This window comes from Caloenas nicobarica, chromosome 1, assembly GCF_036013445.1.
Source record: "Caloenas nicobarica isolate bCalNic1 chromosome 1, bCalNic1.hap1, whole genome shotgun sequence".
Lineage (NCBI taxonomy): Eukaryota > Metazoa > Chordata > Aves > Columbiformes > Columbidae > Caloenas > Caloenas nicobarica.
In genome coordinates, this window is record NC_088245.1 from 56201109 (window position 1) to 56223468 (window position 22360).

General features: G+C 43.4%; 1 protein-coding gene across 3 annotated transcripts in view; it reads left to right on the forward strand.

Moving 5' to 3' along the window:
- Positions 1–10837: 10837 nt before the first annotated feature.
- NAP1L1 (nucleosome assembly protein 1 like 1) overlaps positions 10838–22360 on the forward strand; it is a 35944-nt gene continuing 24421 nt past the window's right edge. The window contains exon 1 of one of the 3 annotated variants that reach the window (XM_065629990.1): positions 10838–10860. The gene's annotated coding sequence lies outside the window, so the exon portion shown is untranslated. Of the gene's footprint in view, positions 10861–11123; positions 11248–11518; positions 11619–22360 lie in introns of those variants that run through there. The other 2 variants (XM_065629981.1, XM_065629973.1) reach the window with 2 other exon arrangements.

Genomic DNA, 22360 nt, shown 5'->3' on the forward strand with positions numbered 1-22360 from the left:
ATTTTTAACTAGACGTGTATTGCCAGTGATGGCTGATGCTTAGAAATTACTTATGTTGAAATCGTATTATTTTTCATTGTGCATTAGCAGTGAATTCATGACTGGCTGATTGGCTGTTAAGAAGTAATCAGAGAATCAGCCCTTGGGCCTTTGACACAAGTGGAAAGTTTCTTTCAGAATCCCTTCGGGGATTTTGCAGAAAGCCACTTTTCACCACTTCTGCTGAATTCCTTGTTATTTTACCCACTATTAATTATTGCTCTGGAGCTGGAAAAAAAAAAGCAGCTCTTGCAAAGTGGTGTTTTTTTCAAGAAGTTGTTTATGCAACTGTCCTGATTTTGGCTGGGATAGAGTTAATTTTCTTCCTAGTAGCTGGTATAGTGCTGTGGTTTTGATTTCAAACTATAATAATGTTGATAACACACTGATGTTTTAGTTGTTGCTAAGTAGTCAAGGACTTTTCAGCTTCTCACAAGAAGCTGGGAGGGGGAACAACCAGGACAGCTGACCCAAATTGGCCAAAGGGGTATTCCATACCATATGTCATCATGCTCAGTGTATATTTTGGGGGAAGAAGAAGGAAGGTGGGATGCTCAGAGTGATGGAGTTTGTCTTCCCAAGTAACTGTTACCTGTGATGGTGCCCGACTCTCCTGGAGATGGCCTGCTGATGGGAAGCAGTGAATGAACTCCTTGTTTTGCCTTGCTTATGGATGTGGCTTTTGCTTTACCTGTTAAACTGTCTATCTCAACTGACAAGTTTTCTCACTTTTAGTCCTCTGATTTTCTCCCCCATCCCACCTGGGGGGAGTGAGTGAGCAGTTGCGTGGTCTTTGGGTGCTGGCTGAGGTTAAAACACAACAGTAACACATGCACATTTGGATAAAGAAGTCTGTTTTCTGTCATTTCTCTCTGTGTAGTTTCACACATCAGATTACCTCTTCATCTGTATGCAGCCTTATTTGGATGAATCCTTCATGCTTAAATGCTGCTATATAACCACGTATTTTTAGCTCACAGCAGATTTGATCTCCCAAAGGCCACATACTCACTATAGAAGCTCTAAACTACCATCTGAACCTTTCAGGAATCTTGACCATCTTTCTTGTTCTTCTAGCATTTGCAATAATACTGAGGATTGTGGCTTCCTGGTACAGCAAATTCCTGAGAAAAGGTATGCTGAGGACAAAGACCACACCTGCCCCAAAACAGTAAGGCTGCGCTGATGGAAAGGAGCAACACATCTGATAAGACTTGCATATCTGCCCACACCCGGAGTTTCGCAGCCACCATCAAGTCCCAGCAAGTAATCCCAGAGCATCTGAGGAAGAAGTGACCCCCGTGGTCACTGATGGCAAATAGGTGACCTTGGCAGGAAAGATCACCCTTACAGCCCAAAACCCAAGCCAAACAACCAGACTCTATGCATACTCTCTGCATTTCAGACCCAGACACCACTGTTGAAAACAGAAAGGAAAAACAGCACTAAACATGCAAAGTAAGTATACTGGGTGATTTGTGTTCCAGGTGTTCTAGGTGCTCTGGGGCACCACCAGCCTTGGCAGGTAGGAGCTGCCCAGACTACTTCTGCAGTTCAGCTTCCTTTTCTTCACTTTAGATGTTTAAAATAGTGCTAGAGAATTTAGGCTGATTCAGTAAATGCACACACATACATTTGAGTTCATCCTTTAGGACATTTATATAGTCCTAAAATTACATTCGGCCCTTTGAAGGCAACCACGAGACTGATGCGGCCCCCGGTGAAAATGAGTTTGACACCTCTGCTCTAGGCCTTGAATTGTCAGTAGACAGAAAAAGGCATTTCTAGGGCACAAGTCATTCCACTTCCGAGCAGACAACTAAAACAGCCCAGGTGAATTACACTGTATGAGAGCTTATCTTTCTCCACTATTAAGGCAAGCAAGGAGAGTTGAGATATTGAAGCTGAGAACATCTGAAGTCAGGTGGAATTCATTCCACCCATTACTTTGAAAGGCTTTGGTTACTTCACATAGCAAATCCCACAGCTTTCAACAAACTTCCTCTCTTTTATTCTTCTCCCATCCTTTGCAACTTCCCTTTATTTTTCTGCCTAGTTTCTGCCCTTCATCCTTTTTCAGCTAATGTAGCAATACCACAGAGTTCTTAAGAATGGCAAGTCTGCTTATTGCAGTGAGAGACAGAGAAAGATTAAAAGTAAAAGCATCAAAATAAAGCAACAAAATGAAATGACAAGCAAAATCTCTCAAGCTGTTTTATCAGTACCCTCAGCCTTTAAATACTGTTTAAAAACTGTCTAAATTAGGCTACAGATATGATTCTAGAGGCATAGAAATTATAAGACTAAATGATGCAGAAGGAGTCTGCTCTTCTGCTGAACACTAAAATGCTATATTTATAACCAGGACCCAGCATGGCATTATAGAAAAAGACCTAACAAACAGCAGAGAATATAGCCAATTTTCAGTTCCCCAAGTATGAAGGCTTTCTTTCCCCATGCAAATCTGTCATGCAAATGATGGAGAACAATTTTGATCTGACTTCTACATGGACATTTTGGAATTAATCAGACAGACCATGTGAGGACTGTGTATGTTAGACATGCTGTGCTACTCTTCTGGTGATTTAAAATTAATAGTATTACACTACATTTTTCACTATGAAAAATTTAACTGAGATTTTTTTCACAGCTTTCCAATCCCACATCCCCAAACACCAAATGTCAACAAGGCTTTTATGTAAATATCACAGAATCATGTAATAGTTGAGGCTGGAAGGGACCTCTGGATATCACCTAGTCCAAGCCCTGCTCAAAGCAGGAACACCTAGAGTTGGTTGCTGAGTGCTGTGTCCAACTGGGGTTTGAACATCTCCAAGGATGGAGATTCTGTAGCTCCTCTGGGTAACCTGTGGCAGTATTTCATCAACCTCAGAGTGAAGATTTTTTTTCAGATGTTTAAATGGAATTTCCCATATTTCTATTTGTGCCCGTTGCCCCTTTTTTTTTTCGCTGAGCACTGCTGAGAGGGGTCTGGCTCTGCTTTTTTTACTACTCCATCAGCTGTTCATAAACATTGATAAGATCCCCCTGAGCCTTCTCTTCTAGAGACTAAACAGTCCTGGCTCTCTCACTCTCTTCTCATATGAGAGATGTGCCAGTCCCTGACCATATTCATGGCTCTTTTCCAGACCTGACATGTATTTACGTTCATCTCTCTCTTTTACTGGGGAGCCCAGGACTGGACCCAGCACTCCACATATGTTGCTCCAAAGGTTGCTTCACACCCCTGACCAGTTCTTCCTTGTTTATAAGTATGAGGTCCCGCAGAATGCCTCCCATCACTGGTTCCTTGACCATCTGTGTCAGGAAGTAACCATCAATGCACTCCAGAAACCTCCTATGTTGCTTGTGCCTTGCTGTGCTGTCCCTCCAGCAGATATTGGGGTGGTTTAAGTTCCCCATGAGAACAAGGGCCTGTGAACATGATGTTTCTACCAGTTGTTTGAAGAAGGTACCTCATCTACTTTGTCCTAATTAGGTGGTATACAGCAAACACCCATAATGTTGCCCTTGTTGGTCTGCCCTCAGATCCTAACTGGTAAAGGCCCCACTGGCTCATCATGTATGTCTAGGGAGAGACCCACACATTCCTGCTGCTCTCACATAAAGGGCAATTCCTTCTCCTCCCTCTCCTTGAAGGACACCCAATACATCTGTATCACTCCGTGGCAACACTCCAGCCATGTGAGCTCTCCCATTATGTCTCTGCAACACCACTGAGATTGCAGAAACAACACATTCCTCCTTTTTGCTCCTTGTGCTGCATGTGTTAGCGTACACGCATTTCAGAGAGGCACATGGTTGTGCTGATTTCCCAGGAAAAGTGTGAGGGCTTCCCTCATAATGTTGTCCTCTTGGCACTTCCCTGTTTGAGTGTAGATGCTCGAAGCGCCCTTCAGTCCTGTACTGCTGGTTTCAAGGTCTCTCTTGTGCACTCTGCATCTTTCACTTGCCAACCCAGTCCACCACTTCCTCACTTGACTGTGGGTTGCCATTTCCATCCCCCATCACTCCCAGTCTCAATCTCTCTTTATCAGGTTCACCAGTCTGTTGGCAAAGATGGGTTTGCCCTGCTTAGTCAGGTGGGATCCAACCTCTTCTCAATAGCCTTTGATCCTCACAAAGGACCCCAGGTCATAAAACCCATATCCCTGTCATTGACACTGGCTGTGCAATCAGATGTTGATCCAGAGGAACCTTCCACTGTCAGTTCCCTCCCCCTCACTGACAGGATAAGGGAAAAAACCATTTGTGCCTCCATGCCTTTGCCCAGAGTTATGTAGTCAGGCTCAATACACTCCCCTGGTAGTAGCATTGGTGTCCATCTGGAAGAGCAGCAGCGATTAACAATCTGAGGGTTGAACAAGCCACATCGGTGTCTCCACAGTGTCCCAGATCTGAGCCCCAAGAAAGGAGCAAACCTCTTTAGACAGCAGTTCAGCTGAGTAGATGAGGGACTTCATGCCTGATATTGCAGCAATATTAATATCCAGCATTATCTTCTGATCAAAAGTTTGCTTTGGTTATTGCAGTAAACAGGATCTGAGCATCTCAGAATCCCATCAGTACAAACTCTTCCAGATGCCCTCTGTGACAAAACGGGTGTCAGTCCCTGACAGACTGTCCTGAGAAACTGTATCTGGGTACTTGGAGAGATAACGTGAGATACTGTAGCCATTGACCCAAACACAAAGGTCTTCAGCTGAACATCCCTTTCCTCTTTCCCCCTCTCAGCTCTAGCCCTAAGCCAAAGCCGCAGAAGAAGCAGTACAGGAGTAAAAAGAGAAAATTATCATTACAAAAAAAGTTTTACATATGTACCTTTTCTTCCAAATTTACTTAAGAGACCTGGTTCATATCCCTATTTTGACATTCTTCAGGCAGCTTTTGCTATGCAGCTGATCAGCCCTTGAATGCCAGCCACTTGAAGGGTTGTGTTTTGAACAATAATTTATTTTGAGACACTAAGTTATATAAAACCTTAGGTTTTTTTGCTGACTGAAGTTAGGTAGCTGCAATTCTTCCCAGTTGTATTCTGCACTGCTATGTGATGCCAAAGCATCTGCCTTCAGGCAAAACCATTGCCCATGTTGCTGAAAAAAAAAATCAAAGTTTAAAAAAATGTATTGAGAAGAGCAAGTATTCTGTATCTGTGTCTGTGCTTCTTTAAGGTTCACCATCTTCTGAGAAATCAGGCTGTAAGGGAGGAAGGAACTAGCTCTCCTGTGCCAGGTCGTATTCTGACTGGAGCTTCTGAGAACTTCTTTTTTTAAAGGTCAAGGTCAGAGATCAAATTGGTAATTGCCAAGTCATCGAAAATTAAACTGCTTATCCAAAAGGGTCAGTCTTAGAAAATGTTTGAACTCAGCAGGTGTATGGGACAAAAAGTTCTAAAATTGTCAGGTTTCATTTTGGCATTTTTAATACTAAAATGCAAGATTTGAGCTTTATCATGATTTTTAATTTCAAAAATTGGAATTAATGCTAGTGAGGACATAGTGAAATGGTAAAAATAAAACAAAACAGTTGAAGATGATACAAATGGCATGTTTGGATTTGCTCTATCTGTGATTTTTAGTGGGGAAAGGGGAGGGAGGGATGACAGTCCATGAGAATGGGTTATTGTCTTTTCCTTCCTATTTGGGATGCTGTTTTTTCATATGGCTCAGAACCTTCTCCTGCCCAAGTCTGGGGCTTAATATATATCCTGTCCCTGCTGGGGGTGCTACTGTGGGCGTTTTTAGCAGTAACAGAGAGTTCTGGTAGTGGGTAGTACCCCCTCCTGCAGTGAGAAAAGAAACCAAATCAGACCAAACTCCAATTTCCAAATTAAACATGCGAAGGTCAAAGAACCAGAGTAGTTTAAGGGAGTGAGCTTGCTCCTTTCGTGTATAAGGTAAGTATGACAAAGTTGGGCAGCCTTTAGGCAATATATTACTTACATCCTTAGGAGACCCCAGCAAAGCCCTTGAATATAACTATCAAATTTCATGGCATTTTGTTTTATCATGTGAAGTAACCAATAATACTAGAAACAAGGACCCCTCTGGATATAGTTTTACTGTAATATTAGAGTTAGATCCATTAAGACAAACCACAGACACTGCAAGAGATACAGCTTCTTCTATTTAACGTCTTTTTTTCTTATGACTTAACTAATTTATATGCATTATAAAAAGATTTGTTCTAATGTAATAATTTAATAATTTATCAGTTTCCACATGCAGCTTCTTTAAAACATCTATTCTGCAGTGATATTTCAGTTAGCACAGCTGCTTTTTTTCTGATAGAATTATTTCACTGTAAATGCAGTATTTTTTAAATAACCCCAACCTGCAGTGAGTTCTAGCCCCCAGCAATAACTCTAAAACACACCAAGTCCACCATACTTAAGATTTTAACTTCTGTACTAACTCCAAAGTACATGTACATCCATTCCTTCATTGATTTCAATACACCCATATTAATTTACTTTTTTTCCTCAGTTTATCACTCCACACTGTATCTCTATTTTCTTCACCTCTCCCCTAGGGTTGTTTTTTTTGTTTTGGTTTTGGTTTTGGTTTTTTTCCCTGTTACTTTTGGTTTATACCTTCTCTATCTACGAACAATCCCTGTAATATAAGACAAGTCACAATCTAGTCCCTGGAGAGTTAAAAATATTCAGATATGAAAGATGTTGAAGGTTTATTATGTCAAAAAGTGTATAATCACATTTCAGCATTTAACTTTTTCCAAACCATGTCATTGTTCTTTGTCTTTTATGACAGTATCTCAAAGGCTGCACACTCTGTATTTCTTTAGTTTGTTGCTATCGCTGCCTGCAAACGTGTGCCCTGAGGGAAAATCTGCTCTTGTTTCACAAAGCAGAAGCAAGTGCAAAATAGAAATCTGTGAGAGGTGTTCATTCAGTTCTACACGGGGATTTGCATGATTTGCCATGTGATAGTTCAGCAGAACTCTCTATGCTGTCTGTGGCACTGTTTATAAGCTATGACTTGCTTTCTGGAGTGATGTACTTTCCCTTAGAAAACAAGTAGTTGCTCAAAAATATGTGGAAGAACTAGCAACAGCTCTGTGCTGTATCATTCATTGGCTAGCCATGTAATTTGGAATAATCATTCAGTGAGAGCTGAAAATAATCGCTTTTTGCCACAAGAAAGCAATTCAGTCTTTTAAAAGGAATACTCTGGATTCACTGTTTTCATTGTGTACTGGTAAACCTAGTACTTCCGCACAGGATTTCATCACAGTTTTAAACTGTACTGAGGAAAAGGCAGCTCTTTGTGGCACTTGGGGAACCTTGGGATTTTTATTCTGTAAATAGTTCAGTGAGGGTGTTCTCGTTTTCAGTGACTGATGATAACTTCCATGGTGACTGTAACTCAGCCAGCCACCACAGACAGAAGCAGATGAGGAGCACTCCTATCATCCCTTGTTGTAACTCGGTGCTCACATGAGGACCGTTGCCAACAGATTTCACGAGAGGGTAACCTTGGGCAACCAGTACTTTGGAAAACAGTCGGGGGTGAGCTGACCTCAAATCAGCTACGATCAGAACACAACATGAGGCCAGGCTGAGAGAGTTTGGGTTGTTCAGCCTGGAGAAGAGAAGGCTCTGAGGAGAATTTATTGTGGCCTTTCAGTACTTAAAAGGGGCCTGAGAAAGATGGGGACAGAGTTTTTAGCAGGGCTTGTTGCAATAGGACAAGGGGTAATGGTTTTAAACTAAAAGAGGAGAGATTTGGGCCAAACATGAGGAAGAAATTTTTTACAATGAGGGTGGTGATACAGTGGAACAGGTTGCTCAGAATGGTGGTAGATGCCCCATCTCTGGAAACATTCAAGGCCAGGCTGGATGGGGCTCTGAGCAACCTGATCTAGTTGAAGATGTCGCTGCTCATTGCAGGGGGTTGGACTAGATGAACTTTGAAAGTCCCTTCCAACCTAAACTATTCTATGATTCTGTGTGGTCACAGCTTTCCATACATCACAGGTTTATGGCGCTGAGCAGGATCCGAGTCCTGTAAAACTGAGCCTTTGGTGTGTGCCAAGTGTGCTTGGTACTCTGAAAGTGTATCTAGGTGTGCCTGTAATCAAATCCACATCCATACTAAGGACCTTTTGCATTTTTCTGTTAGTTCAAAAGGGACTGAAAGAAGCTTAAATGTTCACTGAATTGGTTGTTACAGAGGAGTTCTTGATCTGAAGTAAGCATACCGAGCTACATGACCTACACATTTTCCTAAGCAAAAGCACTGTCACGCTAGCTTAGCTGCAGCCTGAATGCAGCTCAAGCACACAGGACACATGCTGTGCTTAGGCAGACTGAGCCTGGATGTGTCAAACTCATTCATTGCAGCAGGCTTGGCCTTCTGCAACAGCTTCAGTGCTTGACCTTCAAGCCCCTCTCAGGTACAAACCCAGGTCTGTGCTCCAGCCCTGAGTGTCCTCATGGCCTCTGTCTGGAGATGTCCCCTGCCTGAGCCTCCCTCTGCAGCCAACCTAGATGTCAGTGATGCAGAAGGTAGGGGGAAGGACTCAGAAGTGAGCACAGCTGATAAGGCCTGTGCACTCCAGGGAGAGATCAGATTCCCTGGTGCTTAATTGCTTTGTGAGTAAGACACGCAACTGGAGTGTGAGGGACTTGGTTGAAACTCTTCTTCCTCTGACATGCAGCAGCAGTTTGGCCTCAAGTCACTGTCCCCAGGAGACCTGCTCTAGCTCCTATGGCATGGGGCAGCTCTCCCAGGGTCTCTCAGCAAAGCTCTTGCAGCTTGCAGAAAAAGCTGTGTCTCTGCACACTCAGTGACCACATCTGCACATTTCTTACATGCATGTTTTAAGGCTTTTAAAAAGCTTCCTCTCAAGATGTAATATTTTCGTCTTCCTGTGTATTTCCCATGCTTCACAGCATGCTCTGCAACTTTTAGTTTCAATCTGCCTGGATACACAGGAAGATGAAAATTCAAAGAAGAGAAGAATATAGAGACCATTAAAGCTCAAATACAAGTTTAATTTCAACCCAAGTCAAGCTTTAAAGTTTCTTATTGTCACGGCCACACAAATGTTGGATAAGTCAAACCATTTTGACTGCAAACCCACCCAAAATAGAAAAATTGGATGTGCATACAAATCAGGTATTGTAAGAAATGGGCTTGTCTTTTTCTTTCCATAAACGTGTGATGGCAGGGGCCATGTGGAAGCAGGGTGGTATGTGTATGTCCTCCACCTTGTCCCTTCCTACTTAGCTGTTCACAGCAACTGCTGCTTCTCGAAAAATATTTCTGTAACTGTTGTTCTTCAAAAACTGCTGAAGAGCCCTAATACAAGGACTTTGTTTTTATTTTGCCTCATGAGAAGGGGTTGACCTACCTGACTAATGGTAAAACCCCTAAAAGACATCTGTGAATTTTGGATGAAAAGGCATTTCCCTTCAGTCTAGAAGTAAGTTTCCAGCTCAGACATGCATAGATCCATCCGCACTCCTTGGCTCCTGCTGTTAGCTAGTTTACCCTCTACTCGATGCTGCTGGCTTCTGCGCATCTCATTGCTTCTGTACATCACTCCTCTGCAGAAGTCACTGGGTCTCACCTCTGGGTTCTGCATGTCACGAGGTGGCAGGCTGCAGAAGGACACGCCAGGCAAGCCCCGCCTTGTGAATCACTTGTTTACAAATGATTGCCACTTTAGCTGATTGAATAAAGGGAACATCTGCAATAGCATATAATTGGTGTTGCAAGAAATACCAATCGATTGCTCATTTTTATCTGCACAGCTCTGTTCATATGCCCAAGCATGGCACATCTCAGATAAATAAAAAATTAGCATCTAGTACAGTTTTAAAATCTGAGGGTTGCAAGAGGGCTACCGATTTTAAAATCACATAACATCACCATCTCTGTTTCTCCCTAATTCTTGTCACTTGGACTATGCTGTGCAACCTCTGCCTGAATCGTTTTGCCTCCTTACACTACTGCAGTTTCCAGCTGTTTTAAATTGAACGTTACGAAAAAGCCCACATCCCAAAATTCAATGTACTGGGGAACAGGGCATCTTAAGTTCCCTGCATAAAGCTCTGTCTTGCGGGTGGGATTTCTTTACCAGAAAGACATCTGCTTATGGGGGCTGAGACTTTACTGCTGTACACTGGAACTGGTGTGGCCCTGTACAGTGAAGAATAAGATCCTTTATCTTTTGCTTGTTCTCAACATAGTGTTGCAGATGCTAGGCAAATTTTTTGCTTTCTGTTGTCATTTCTATTATTTAAATAGCTACATTTAGCCTGCCGATTGCTTTAGACAAGTAGATGCAAGAATTTAGTAAAATGCAGAGAACACACAAATATCTGGTGATTTATCCTCAGTGAACAGCTCTTATACCATTGCACCGTGTGTCTGTCCATCCCTCCTGCCTTTAATAATGTTTGAAATCATCGGCTCATTCCAGCCAAGAGAAGCTGAAAGTCCCAAACACATTTATGTTTCTGTAAGTCTAGTGTAGATCACAGATGTCTTCCCCAAGCGTGCTCCATGCTATTACTCAAGACCACGTGCAGGGGAGAGAAGCCCTGGGAAGGAATCGGTTTTAGGAAAGGCTTCACTTGGAGCTTACAGTGAGGCTTGAGAGGCATTTGCAGAAACCAGGCTGCTTAGGTCTCTGGCAGGCAAGCACGGCAAGTTCAACTGGGAGGGCTGAAGCTGTTGCTGCTGGCTGTCCGTCCCGGGCCAAGGCAGGAGCAATCGAAACTCTGATGAAACAGCGCTTGAACCACCATGGTTTTCAGCCTGGTCTTTTACGGTAAGCTAGTGCTGACTGTGGTTTTACGGTACCCGTAGCCTTTGTGAATAGGGTCTACCTGTTTGAGTAAATCTGTACCTACTTGACAGGCTGCTGCTATTTTTGCTCTGGTGCCTTCAGAGACCCCCCCAGTTCACGCCTAAAGCAGCACTGAGGTGGTCAGGGTAGCATTACGTCCCGACTCCCTGGCAGGTCCCCCCTCCCGCCGGGCAGGAGGCGCTTCCTGCGCCACGCAGTGACCCACCGAGTGGGGAACAGTTCCGGGCGCCACAGAACAGCCCAGGCCGGGCGGCCCCCAGCTCCTGGTGTGCTTGCGGGCGGGCTGCGGCCCAGGCGCAGGGCACCTTTCCCCTCGGGCCCGCGGCGGGGACGAGGAGCCGGCGCGAGGTACGTGAGAGGACACACGTCCCGGGGACGACACGCCCGGGCCTTCCCTGCGCGCGGCCCGGCCCGCCCGGCGCGCGGCAGCGGGCGCGCGGGGGAAGGGCGCCCGCCGGACAAGCCCCAACCGCCTCGGCCAACGGCCGGCGCGCGCCCGAGGCGGGCGGGCAGGCGGCCGGGCCGGCGCGAGCGAGAGGGCGCGCGCGCGTTGCCAGGAGACCCGGGGCGCGCGGGGGAGGGGAGGGAGAGGAGGGGGGGGTTACGTGGTGACGTTAATTCTATATGAGCGCGAGCGGCGGGAGCTCGGGTCTTTTTACCGCCAGCCGCGCGGCGCCTCCTCCTCGCTCCTGAGTCACCGCCAGCCCCGGCCCGCGCAGGTACCGGGCGGGGCGCCGCGCCGCCGGCCGCCCCCGAGGCCGGGGGGCGCGGGTGGGGGGCAGCGGCTGGGGGGCTCCTGGCCCCCGCGCGGGGAGGCCGCGGGTGCCGGCCTGGCCTAACGGGGTCCCGCGGCCGCCGGGGCGCGGGGGGCCGGCGGTGCCCGCACCGCTCCAGCTTCTCCCTCGCGGCCCGCGGGGCGGCAGCGCCGCTGCTCACCCGGCCCCTGGGCGGGGAGCGCTGCCCGCAGCCCCACTCCCGCGCGTCTCCCCGCCGAGGGGCCGGGCCGGGCTAGGCCGGGCCGCTCGGCTCGGGCCGGCGCTGAGGGAAGGCGGGTCTGCCCGGCAACACGTGGGGACGGAGCGGGGCCGGCGGGGCGCTGCCGGGGAAGGGGAGGGCGGCGAGGCCGGAAAGCCGCACCGTGGGGAGCGGGGCGTGCGTGTGTGTCCGTCCGGCCGCGGTGAGGGACGCGGCGGGGGTGGGTGCCGGGCGGGCGGTGGCTGCGCACATGGCGGGGGGACGGCGGATGGCAGCGCAGTGGCCTTGTGCTGGCTCCCGGGCGGGGAGCGGCGGCTGGGGCGTGCTGTGCTGCTGGCCGCTGGCAGGGGGACCCAGAGATTCAAGCAGGGGACCGGCAACTCTTGCTTCCTGCCTCAGGAAACAGCGTTTTTCGGGTTTCTGGAGTTCAACATATCGTTTCTGTCGGTGCCTGCTAGCTGGTATCAGCCAGAATGAGGCCCTTGCTTCCCCCCTGCTTGTAGATGTGTCCGGTGTAAAGGATAGAGGTAGGAGATACAGGAGGTGAAGGACGACTGTTACCAAGGAAAGCTAAGAAACTGCCTGAAAGATCTAGTAACTACAATTGGAAGTATTGTCTTGTGTTTAGCATTCATATATATTTATCTGTCTGCATATAAAATGTATTCTATCTACTCCATATTGGATGTTTAGGGGACTTGCACAGCCAGTATTTGTGGGACTTTCAATATTTAATACAAAACCTTCCCCATTTGATTGCAGAAGAAAACACAAGCCTTTTTTCAAATGACTGTGGTATCGTAATAGTATGCAGCATCTTTCAGAGTTTGTCTCCAAGCACATTGCAATTTTGTGCATGTCTATTTGTGTTTGAAGGCCTATGGAGATACACTTAGATTTCATGTTTTAACTCCTTTGAGAAAGGTAAGATAAGTGGGTACTGGGTGTGCAAGGTATGACAAATACTTTCCTCCATTCACCTCCTCTGTTGGGGTTTCAATGTCTGCTCTTGGATGTTACATTAATCAGGCAGGAGATAGTGCCTGATTATTTTCATTTTGATCATGAAATAAAACTTGAGAGAAGAACTAAGGCCTAAGGCTGCATAGAGTCGTAGGTAGTTTCTGACTAGCTTGTTAGTAGCTTGTTAGTAGCTTGTTAGTAGCTTGTTAGTAGCTTGTTAGTAGCTTGTTAGTAGCTTGTTAGTAGCTTGTTAGTAGCTTGTTAGTAGCTTGTTAGTAGCTTGTTAGTAGCTTGTTAGTAGCTTGTTAGTAGCTTGTTAGTAGCTTGTTAGTAGCTTGTTAGTAGCTTGTTAGTAGCTTGTTAGTAGCTTGTTAGTAGCTTGTTAGTAGCTTGTTAGTAGCTTGTTAGTAGCTTGTTAGTAGCTTGTTAGTAGCTTGTTAGTAGCTTGTTAGTAGCTTGTTAGTAGCTTGTTAGTAGCTTGTTAGTAGCTTGTTAGTAGCTTGTTAGTAGCTTGTTAGTAGCTTGTTAGTAGCTTGTTAGTAGCTTGTTAGTAGCTTGTTAGTAGCTTGTTAGTAGCTTGTTAGTAGCTTGTTAGTAGCTTGTTAGTAGCTTGTTAGTAGCTTGTTAGTAGCTTGTTAGTAGCTTGTTAGTAGCTTGTTAGTAGCTTGTTAGTAGCTTGTTAGTAGCTTGTTAGTAGCTTGTTAGTAGCTTGTTACTTTACTGCTGTACCCATTTTACAACAGGAAACTCCTTAAAGAACAAGAAGGACACTGTGCTTGTATCAAAGTGAGCTAAATGGCTTCCAGTCTCTTGGAAATCCAGATATTATCTTAATTCTTAGGGCAAAATAAAATTTGAAATTTACATAAATTTAAACTTGAATGACTTTATATCCTGTATACCAGCCAAAATTTTGGGTTACTCAGGGTTTCAGGTACCTGAGACATTGATGTAAGTGCTTGGAATAGCCTATTGATACCTGTATTTCCTGTTTGTGTGGCTCACTCCTATAGGAGCAGTATATATTAGCAATCTTCCTTCCTTCTACTTTTCCTGTATTTTGTGACAGGCCTTGCATATCATGTACTCTGGTTTCTGAGGACAGAGGTTTGTTTATTTGAGTGTATGTGGAATCAGGGTCTTGTGCACAGGTGGTACAATCTGGTGTTTTTGAGGGCCCCTGGTCTGTCTTTGGCATTCACAGGACTAGGAGGTGAGGGTTGGGGCTGCTGGCAGTGCGCAGCAGTGGGCTGTATCTGTGCAGCCGGCCCAGTGCTACAGGAAGTGCCAGAAGCACTGGGTCTGCTGTAGTGCTCTGTGTGTACAGCACAGTAATGCTCTTGCCATCCTGCTGTTTCATCGAGCCCCTGCCTCAGTCAAAAACTGTTCCTGGGAGCTGGCAGGGCACTTGTTATGGTGATTGCTTACTGAGCACCCTGGAAGTGGGTGGTCTTTTTTTTTCTTTTCTTGCATAGCTGACGATGAACCTGTGTGCACAAGTGAAACTGAAAGCAAGGCATTGTGGGCTTGTATGTTATGAAGCTTTTAAACAGACTTTTCACAAGCTTGAGTGAGACCTGAGTTTTCCAGGCTGAGACAGTGTTCTTTAATATAGAGCTCCAGATCTTCAAGTAAACTTTGGCTTACTGTGCTGTCAGTTGCTTTGGTGTAGGTCTGTTCCTTCACTTAACTCCTAAAAGTTGAAGTAATTGTAAAATGAAGAATTTAACTCACTGTGGCAGAGATTATATTTCTTCAGGGAATACAATAGCTTGAGGATTTAAATTTCAGTAATGAAGAATCTCAGGGGAGGAAAGACAAGCATCTTCTGTTTCGAATTCTTGGTCAAATCCTTTGGTAAAAGACAGATTGTTCCAGTAGGCTGGTGGGTATAATGAACATGTCTATGGTATCTATGCCTGTTTGCTAATATCGTTGTAACCTGGTTCATCTTCAGATTCTCGTGGCATGGTTGCGAATGTGCTGTATCTCGAACTGAAAGTCCGATTCTTATTTCTTTACGGAACTTTGGGAATTGGACAGACTGCAGAAAATGGAGATGCAGATATTCTTAAAATGCCTGTTTGTTTTTCTGCTTTTTTATGTACATTCAATGGAACTTCAGCTCTGGGCTTTTCCATGAACTGATAGTGCTTGGGTATTAGTGTGGTACTCGTAGGCATTTACACAGAAGATAGTACTGTGCAGACAGAAACAAGACTTCTAAATGCTGGTTGTATTTTGCTGGAGCTGAGGAGTCTTTTGAGTTAGATGGAATGCATTCACCCAGACCAGAAGCTAACTTCTCATTGGGAAATTAGCTAGTAAATAATAGAGCAGAAGGGTATTGTACAAGTAATGTTTAATCTGAGGAACATTTGTGATGATGGGTTTAATGCTTATAGGCCAGTTTTCATTTGTAAATTACTTTGAGCTCCAAAGTGATTGTAATTGAAGTTAATTCAATCTAGCTGATCATCACTCAGCTCAGAGGTTTGTGCAGTTTCTAATCTCCTAACTTTGTTAATCTGAAGAGCAGCTCTGGTGTCATAATGTATTTGTCTGGAAAACCAGACATGCCTGGCAGGCATCACAGAAGTTGCTTGGGGATTCCTTTGATGACCTTCTGAAAAATTAAGCAGTTTAGAAACAATGCATGAGGTTTTTGAGGACTTCCTACACTCAACAAAGATAATGCAAAGGAAAAAAAAATTATGAATATGGCTTCATGTATTTAGTGATAACTTTGACCTTAAATTTTCAGGAAGATTACATATGTTGCACAATAAAACTTCAGTTGCATTCAGACAAGAAAATGAGACTGCTAATTTACTTTTGGTACTTTGTATTTAGTTTTAAAATATCAGTACTTCAGGATTTGAAGTAATTTATGTTCTCCCTAAAGATTAATCTTTTTAATGAATTTACATATCACTAAAACATAATCTGCATCTTAACTACTGTCAAAGGCTAGACTGGAGATCTTTCCTAGATGGAAAGCTATTTAGATTTTAATAATGGAAAACAGAGGATGCATTTGGGGGCTGAATATATGCTTAAATGTACATCTGCACAGACATAATTTACAGTGGCGATGTCTCAGTTTAAAGCTTAACTTGCGGTAATGACTAGGCAGTTGCGCATCAGCTGTTTCGCCTGGTCTTTGTAGACTTTAGACCAAAAATACTACCAGTTTATTCTTAGTAGCTCTTTATGACCCAAAGGCGAAATAAATTTTTTAGATGAGAAAACTTCCGTTTCTGGGTGTACCTGTAGCTGTGAAGCATTCAGTTGCTGATTTGACATTTATTCTTTAAAAAAACCAAAACACACCACTACCAAACCCTCACACACAACCTGAGAGATGCTAGAAATGCTCTCATTTTTAAGTGTAGGAAGTTCTGGTTCAGAGGTTTAACTAGGCACATGAGTCTGAAAATGGAGTAGAGCAAACCTCCAGGCTTTGAAGAGCCAGGTTAGAACCATAAATGCTTGTCATCTTTTCTCACTGTCTTCAGTAGTATTAGTTCACTCCAGTACTTTATCTAGATGTTGTTTAACATATGGTGTTTCAAAGGAAGGGCAGTTCTTTCATGTTTCTTGTGGGATGACTGGCCATTGATAGAAGGCTTCTTTTTAGTTCTGGCTCTGGTTAAAAACCTGGCTTAAGCATTGAAAGGTTAAGATGCGGGGACATAAAATAAAACAATGGTTTACATCCACACAAATTTTTAATCAGTTCTTTTTGAACTTCCTTTAACTTAAATATTTTAGTGTCATTTATCATTGTTCAACTCTCAAATACTGTTAATCTCAGATTTAAGCTGCTTCTGTTCCACAGATATTCCTGTGACTAGACCCTGAAGTGGTTTATTTCCTCTCTTCCAGAATGTTCAGCAGTGAATATGGTATTTTTTTAAGGATATGACACTGAAGTGTATAATGATCATATTTTGCATTGTCTGTTTTAGTCATCATGCAGTCATTTCAGATCTTGCCTACTTCTGCATGTTGAGTGGAAGCCTTCAGTGGGCTGTGCACAATTATACCTGTGCCTTTGCACAGCAATTTTTTTGCCTTTTGAATTCTAAATGATTTTGAATTGTTTCTTTTAATATATGTTAGTTAGCTTTTACTACTATGTATTTTGCCTCGCTTGGATCACCCTTTTAAGCAGATCTTAGTTCTGTGCTACTCCAGTTTTGGAGATTACTCATCTTGACTTTGGATGGTTGAATATGAGCTGGTATAAGAGCTTTATTTTGTTCCTTGTGTGTGCAAAGTAGCATCATCAGAAACCTGCTTGCTGTTTTTGAACTGGTGATATCTTCATGAAATGGCCTTTTGATTCTTTTATCACCTTCACTGTTATGGAGGTATCAGGTGATAGTACTGGTACTAAAAGCACCATTGAGTGAAATTCACAAGAAAATGCTTCTGAAGATCGCTTTGTAAATAAGGCTCAAGTTCTTTTGCTCTCTACAGGTGTAGTATATGTTACAAATGCTTTTTAAACTCCGCACCTGTATTCATTTGAAAGTGACTTGCTGAAACCATAACCATGTGTATATTTCTGTTGGGTCTTACTACCAATTGTAACATCTCATCCCTAACAGCCACCAAAGATGTGTCAAAGTTAGATTGATGTTGTGTGGGGTCTTTTTTTTTGTTTTGTGTGGTTTTTTTAGTGAATGCTAGCTTCTTAGTTGAAAACTGGACATTTTAAGGTTTGCTGTTTAGTAATGGCTTTGTTTTGATGAGAAAATATTAAGATAACAAGGAAGTTGCTAAACATATTTTAGAAATTTCAGTGGTTTCGTGGGGAGTGAATGAATTTACAATGTTGCATTCATCAGATGTTCCAGCAAAAAACACCCTTTTGAAACCTATGTACGTTTTCTGGTGTGTGTGTTTACTTTCTTTTCAGATAATGATGTTTAAATGTTTTTTTAAAGTCAAACTGTGTAAAAACTTCAGTGCTGCAGTGTGTGAGCCTTGCAGATAGCAGCGTAACTGCCAATATGGTTGTTTGATTATGCGTCAATCTCAGTAGTCAGCTGACACTCTCCTTCATTTGATGTGGCATGCACAAGCTGATCTTTTAAATTGTTAAAATGCACCCTGCTACCTGAATTACTTTATTAAAACACTATTTTTTTATTACTTTGACACTAACAAGCTGAATACTTGTACCAGCATGAACTGTATAGAGAAATACTCACTTAGGAAGCTTTAAATGTGGGTTTTTTTATATATGAAGATTCTGATTTCAGCCCTTCAGTGTGGCTGTAGTTTTTCTGTTATCAGTGATGGAAAGGAGAAACTCCAACAAACTATTCTGATTAGTTTGTTGAAAAAAAAAAAAGTCTTATTTAGGTTTTTCAGATTCGAATTGAAACTTCTGGATTACTTTTCTAATCATGAAAGATTGTCCTAAATAGAAATTGGTAGGTTTTCTGCTACAGAATCTTGGCATCCAGAACAAAGGCCACGTTGTGTGTTAATTATCCTATTTTTAGAACATGATCAGGGAGCTCAGATCAGTAGTAGAGACAAACATGCAGATATAATTCAGCCCTGATTTTAAATTGTAATGCTGTAGTCTATTTCCTTCTCCTTATGGAGACTCGTGTTTTGCTGCAAGAGTAAAGAGTAAGGCACTACCTAAAATTCAATAAAAATGCTACAAAATTAGAGTTCAGTATTTATTGACTGAATCTTCATTTCCTGATTTAAAATTAAGGGGAAAGCTCTAAAACGTGTTTCCACATGAACGAAAGGAAGCCCTGCAGTTACTAGTAACTAAGTAACTTAGTTATATATGTGATCACTCTATCCTGCTTTGAAGAATCTGAGTTTTTTCCCATCATGTAACTGGCATTCTCTTGCAAATTGTAGAGCACTTTAAACTTGAAATGTATAAAATGTGTTTTCATGCCATAACATGTTGTTGTGCAGAGACCTGCAAGCGTTAGTGAAATAGTTGCGTTGGCAAATGGCTGAAGTTGGTGCCTTTACCTCAGGAGTTACTATGAAAAGTGAAAATTACCACTTGAAAGAGAGAGAGCAGACAGTTTCAATTAATTGTGTTGTGTTACTAGGTTCAGCCTTATCATGATTTAGTGTTTCTATTCTCAACAACCACATTCTGAATTTTGCCATGTTATTAGAAGGTAATATGTTGTAGCATACTCTTTCACAGTAGCTTCAAACTTGTCTAACCTTGTTTGTGAGTTATTCTAAAATGTCCTCACCTGTAGTGGCCTGCTTCGCTTGGCCCTACTGTTAGTTACGCAATTGCAGGTCTAGCCCTGTACAAAAGAAATACCCAGCCCTTTTTTTTAACTTTACAGCTGTTCAGACATTGCTGATGAAAGGAAGGGGGTATGCATAGCTAAGAAAGAACTGCGATAAGCTTTCCCAGCAGCATTTGCTAGTTATATTTGCTTTAGCTGACTGAAAAGGTGGTTCAGCAGAGAAACTTGGTGTTCCCTTTACAAAGGGGGCATATCTCCCTTCTGGTGATGTGAGTGCTTCCCATCTTGGTCAGTTTAGCACTTCCATATAACTAAATGTTCTGAGTATGTTTTGTGAGACACCACTGCTCATCTGAATTTCCTACCCTTCTCTGCTTGGTCCAGAGTACCTTACTCAAGCTTCTGCTAAAGATTCCCATATATTGCCATGCCAGTTAGCATTGCTGCTGTTGACTGTGTGTCTTTTGGACCTAGTGGATGAGTTGGTGCTTGCATAATAAAATTGCAGCAAAACAGAAGGGTTTGAGTTACTATGTCCAGTTACAGTGTCCACTGGCACCTTCTTGTTACGGTATTGAGGAACCCGGATTACTTGCTTCCATTGGCCATTAGCTCCTTAATCTCTTTATCAGACCTCGATAGCCTTTATATTAGTGCTGTCTTGTTTATTATCTCATGCTCTTGTTTTCTGTGCTTGTATTTTGGCAGACTATCTTAATTACCTACTCTAGATTTGAAAATTTAATTTTGTCAATTTTTGCTCTTCTACATTAACAGTCATAAATATTTTGTTAACAGAAGAACTTTGAGGCACTTTTAAAAGGAAATTGTCTCTGGAGAGTTCAGTGGCTGATAATGCCTTTCATCAAATAGATGTGGTCTCTTGATGTTCTAGCACAGGACCACCCTGCTCACTTAATTAAGACTGATTTTTTGGGGGGGGGTGGTGGGGTTTTTTTTTTCCCTTCAGCTTTCCTAAGAAGGTGTGTTTTTCAATAATGTGAATGCTATAATCCCTTTGTAACATGTTGCTTGTCTACCATGTTAATGCTAGGCACAATATCCCCTTGTTACATGACAGTTTCCATGCTAATGATGATAGATGTTTCATGAATTTGATCATACAAGTAAAAAAGAAACACTTCGTCTTCTGCTTGATCACCTTTTGAAATGGCATTTTTTTAATCTGATAGGTTGTTCAATTGCTTCTTTTCAAAGAGGAGCTAAATGCTCTCTTAGTTACTACTCAACTGAGTGATCCTTTCTCATCTAACAATTTTCCTACCTGCTGGTTGGTACCATAGCTTCTACTAACAGTTGTGAAATTATTTATATGTGGTTTTTTAGGTCTTAGTACCAAAAAATTTGAAGTGTGTAACTCTACGCCATGTATTGTGTACTTCTTAAACAGTTCACCCAGTTCTAATATTGATGTGAATGAAACTGCGCTATGCAGAGCATCTGAACTCTTTAAAATAACAAACCTCCCTTAGAGGTTTAAGCAAACTACCCCAAACACTTATTTTGAACATCTACAATCAAAGAGCGTCTTTTGATCATAGAATGGTTTTGGTTGGACGGGACCTTAAAGATCATAAAGTTCCAACCCCCCTTCCATGGGCAGGGACACTGTTCACTAGACCAGGTTGCTCAAAGCCCCATCCAACCTGGCCTTGAATATTTCCAGGGACTGGGGAATCCATGACTTCTCTGGGCAGCCTATTCCAGTGCCTCACCACCCTCATGGTGAAGAATTTCTTCCTTATATCTAATTAAATCTACCCTCTTTCAGTTTAAAACCATTACTGCTTGTCCTATCACTACATGCACTTGTAAAAAGTCCTTTTCCAGCTTTTTCGTGTGTCTCCTTTAGGTACTTGAAAGCTCTTATAAGGTCTCCCCAAAGCCTTTTCTCCTCCAGGCTGAACAACCCCAACTCTCAGCCTGTCTTCACAGGAGAACTGCTCCAGCCCTCTGATCATCTTTGTGGCCCTCCTCTGGACTTGTTTCAACAGGTCCATGTCCTCTTTATGTTTGGGGCCCCAGAGATGAACACAGTAATCCAGGTGAGGTCTCACAAGAGTCAAGTAGGGGGGAGAATCAGCTTCCTCAACCTGCTGGTCATACCGCTTATGATGGAGCCCAGGATACGATTGGCTTTCTGGGCTGCAAGTGCACCTTGCTTGCTCATGTTGAGCTTCTCATCAGCCAACTCCCCCAAGTCCTTCTCCAGTTTGCTTTCAATCTGTTCTCCTCCCAGCCTGTATTTGTGCTTGGGCTTGCCCTGACCAAGGTGAAGGACTTTGCACTTGACCTTGTTGAACTTCATGAGGTTTGCACAGGCCCACCTCTGAAGCCTGTCAGGATCCCTCTGGATGGCATCCCTTCCCTCCAGTGTGTTGGCTGCACAACATGGCTTGGTGTCATTGGCAAACTTGCTGAGGGTACACTCAGTCCCACTATCTATGTCACTGACAAAGATGTTAAATAGTGCTGGTCCCAGTACTGACCCCCAAGGAACGTCACTTATCACAGGTCTCTGCTTGGACATCAAGCTGTTGACTGCAGCTCTTTGAGTGCGGCCATCCAGCCAGTTCCTTATCCATGGAGTGGTCCATCTGTCAAATCTGTGTCTCTCCAATTTAGAGATGAGGATGTTTTGCACAAGTCTAGGTAGATGTCATCAGTTGCTCTTCCCTTATCCACCAGTGCTGTAACCCTGTTGTAGAAGGCAACCAAATTTGTCAGGCATGATTTGCCCTTATGAAAGCCATATTGGCTGCCATCAATTACCTCCTTATTTTCCATGTGCAGGAGGATCTCCTCCATGGTCTTGCTGAACACAGAGGTGAGACTGACTGGCCTGTAGTTCCCTGGGTCTTCCTTTTTTCCCTTTTTAAAAATGGGGGTTACAATTCCCCTTTTCCAGTCAGTGGGAACTTCGCTGGACTGCCATGTCTTATCAAATATGATGGACAGTGGTTTAGCAACTTCAGCTGCCGGATTCCGCAGGTCTTGTGGAGGCATCTCAGCAGGTCCCATGGGTTTATGCACCTTCAGGTTCCTTAGATGATCTCAAACTTGATCTTCTACAGTGGGTGGTTCTTCCTTCTCTCAGTCCCTGCCTTTTCCTTCTGTGACTTGAGTGGTGTGGCTGGAGCACTTGCCAGTGAAGACTGAGGCAAAAAAGTCATAGAGTACCTCAGCTTTCTGCATATCCTGGGTAACCAGGTCTCCTGTTTCCTTTTGGAGAGAGCCTACATTTT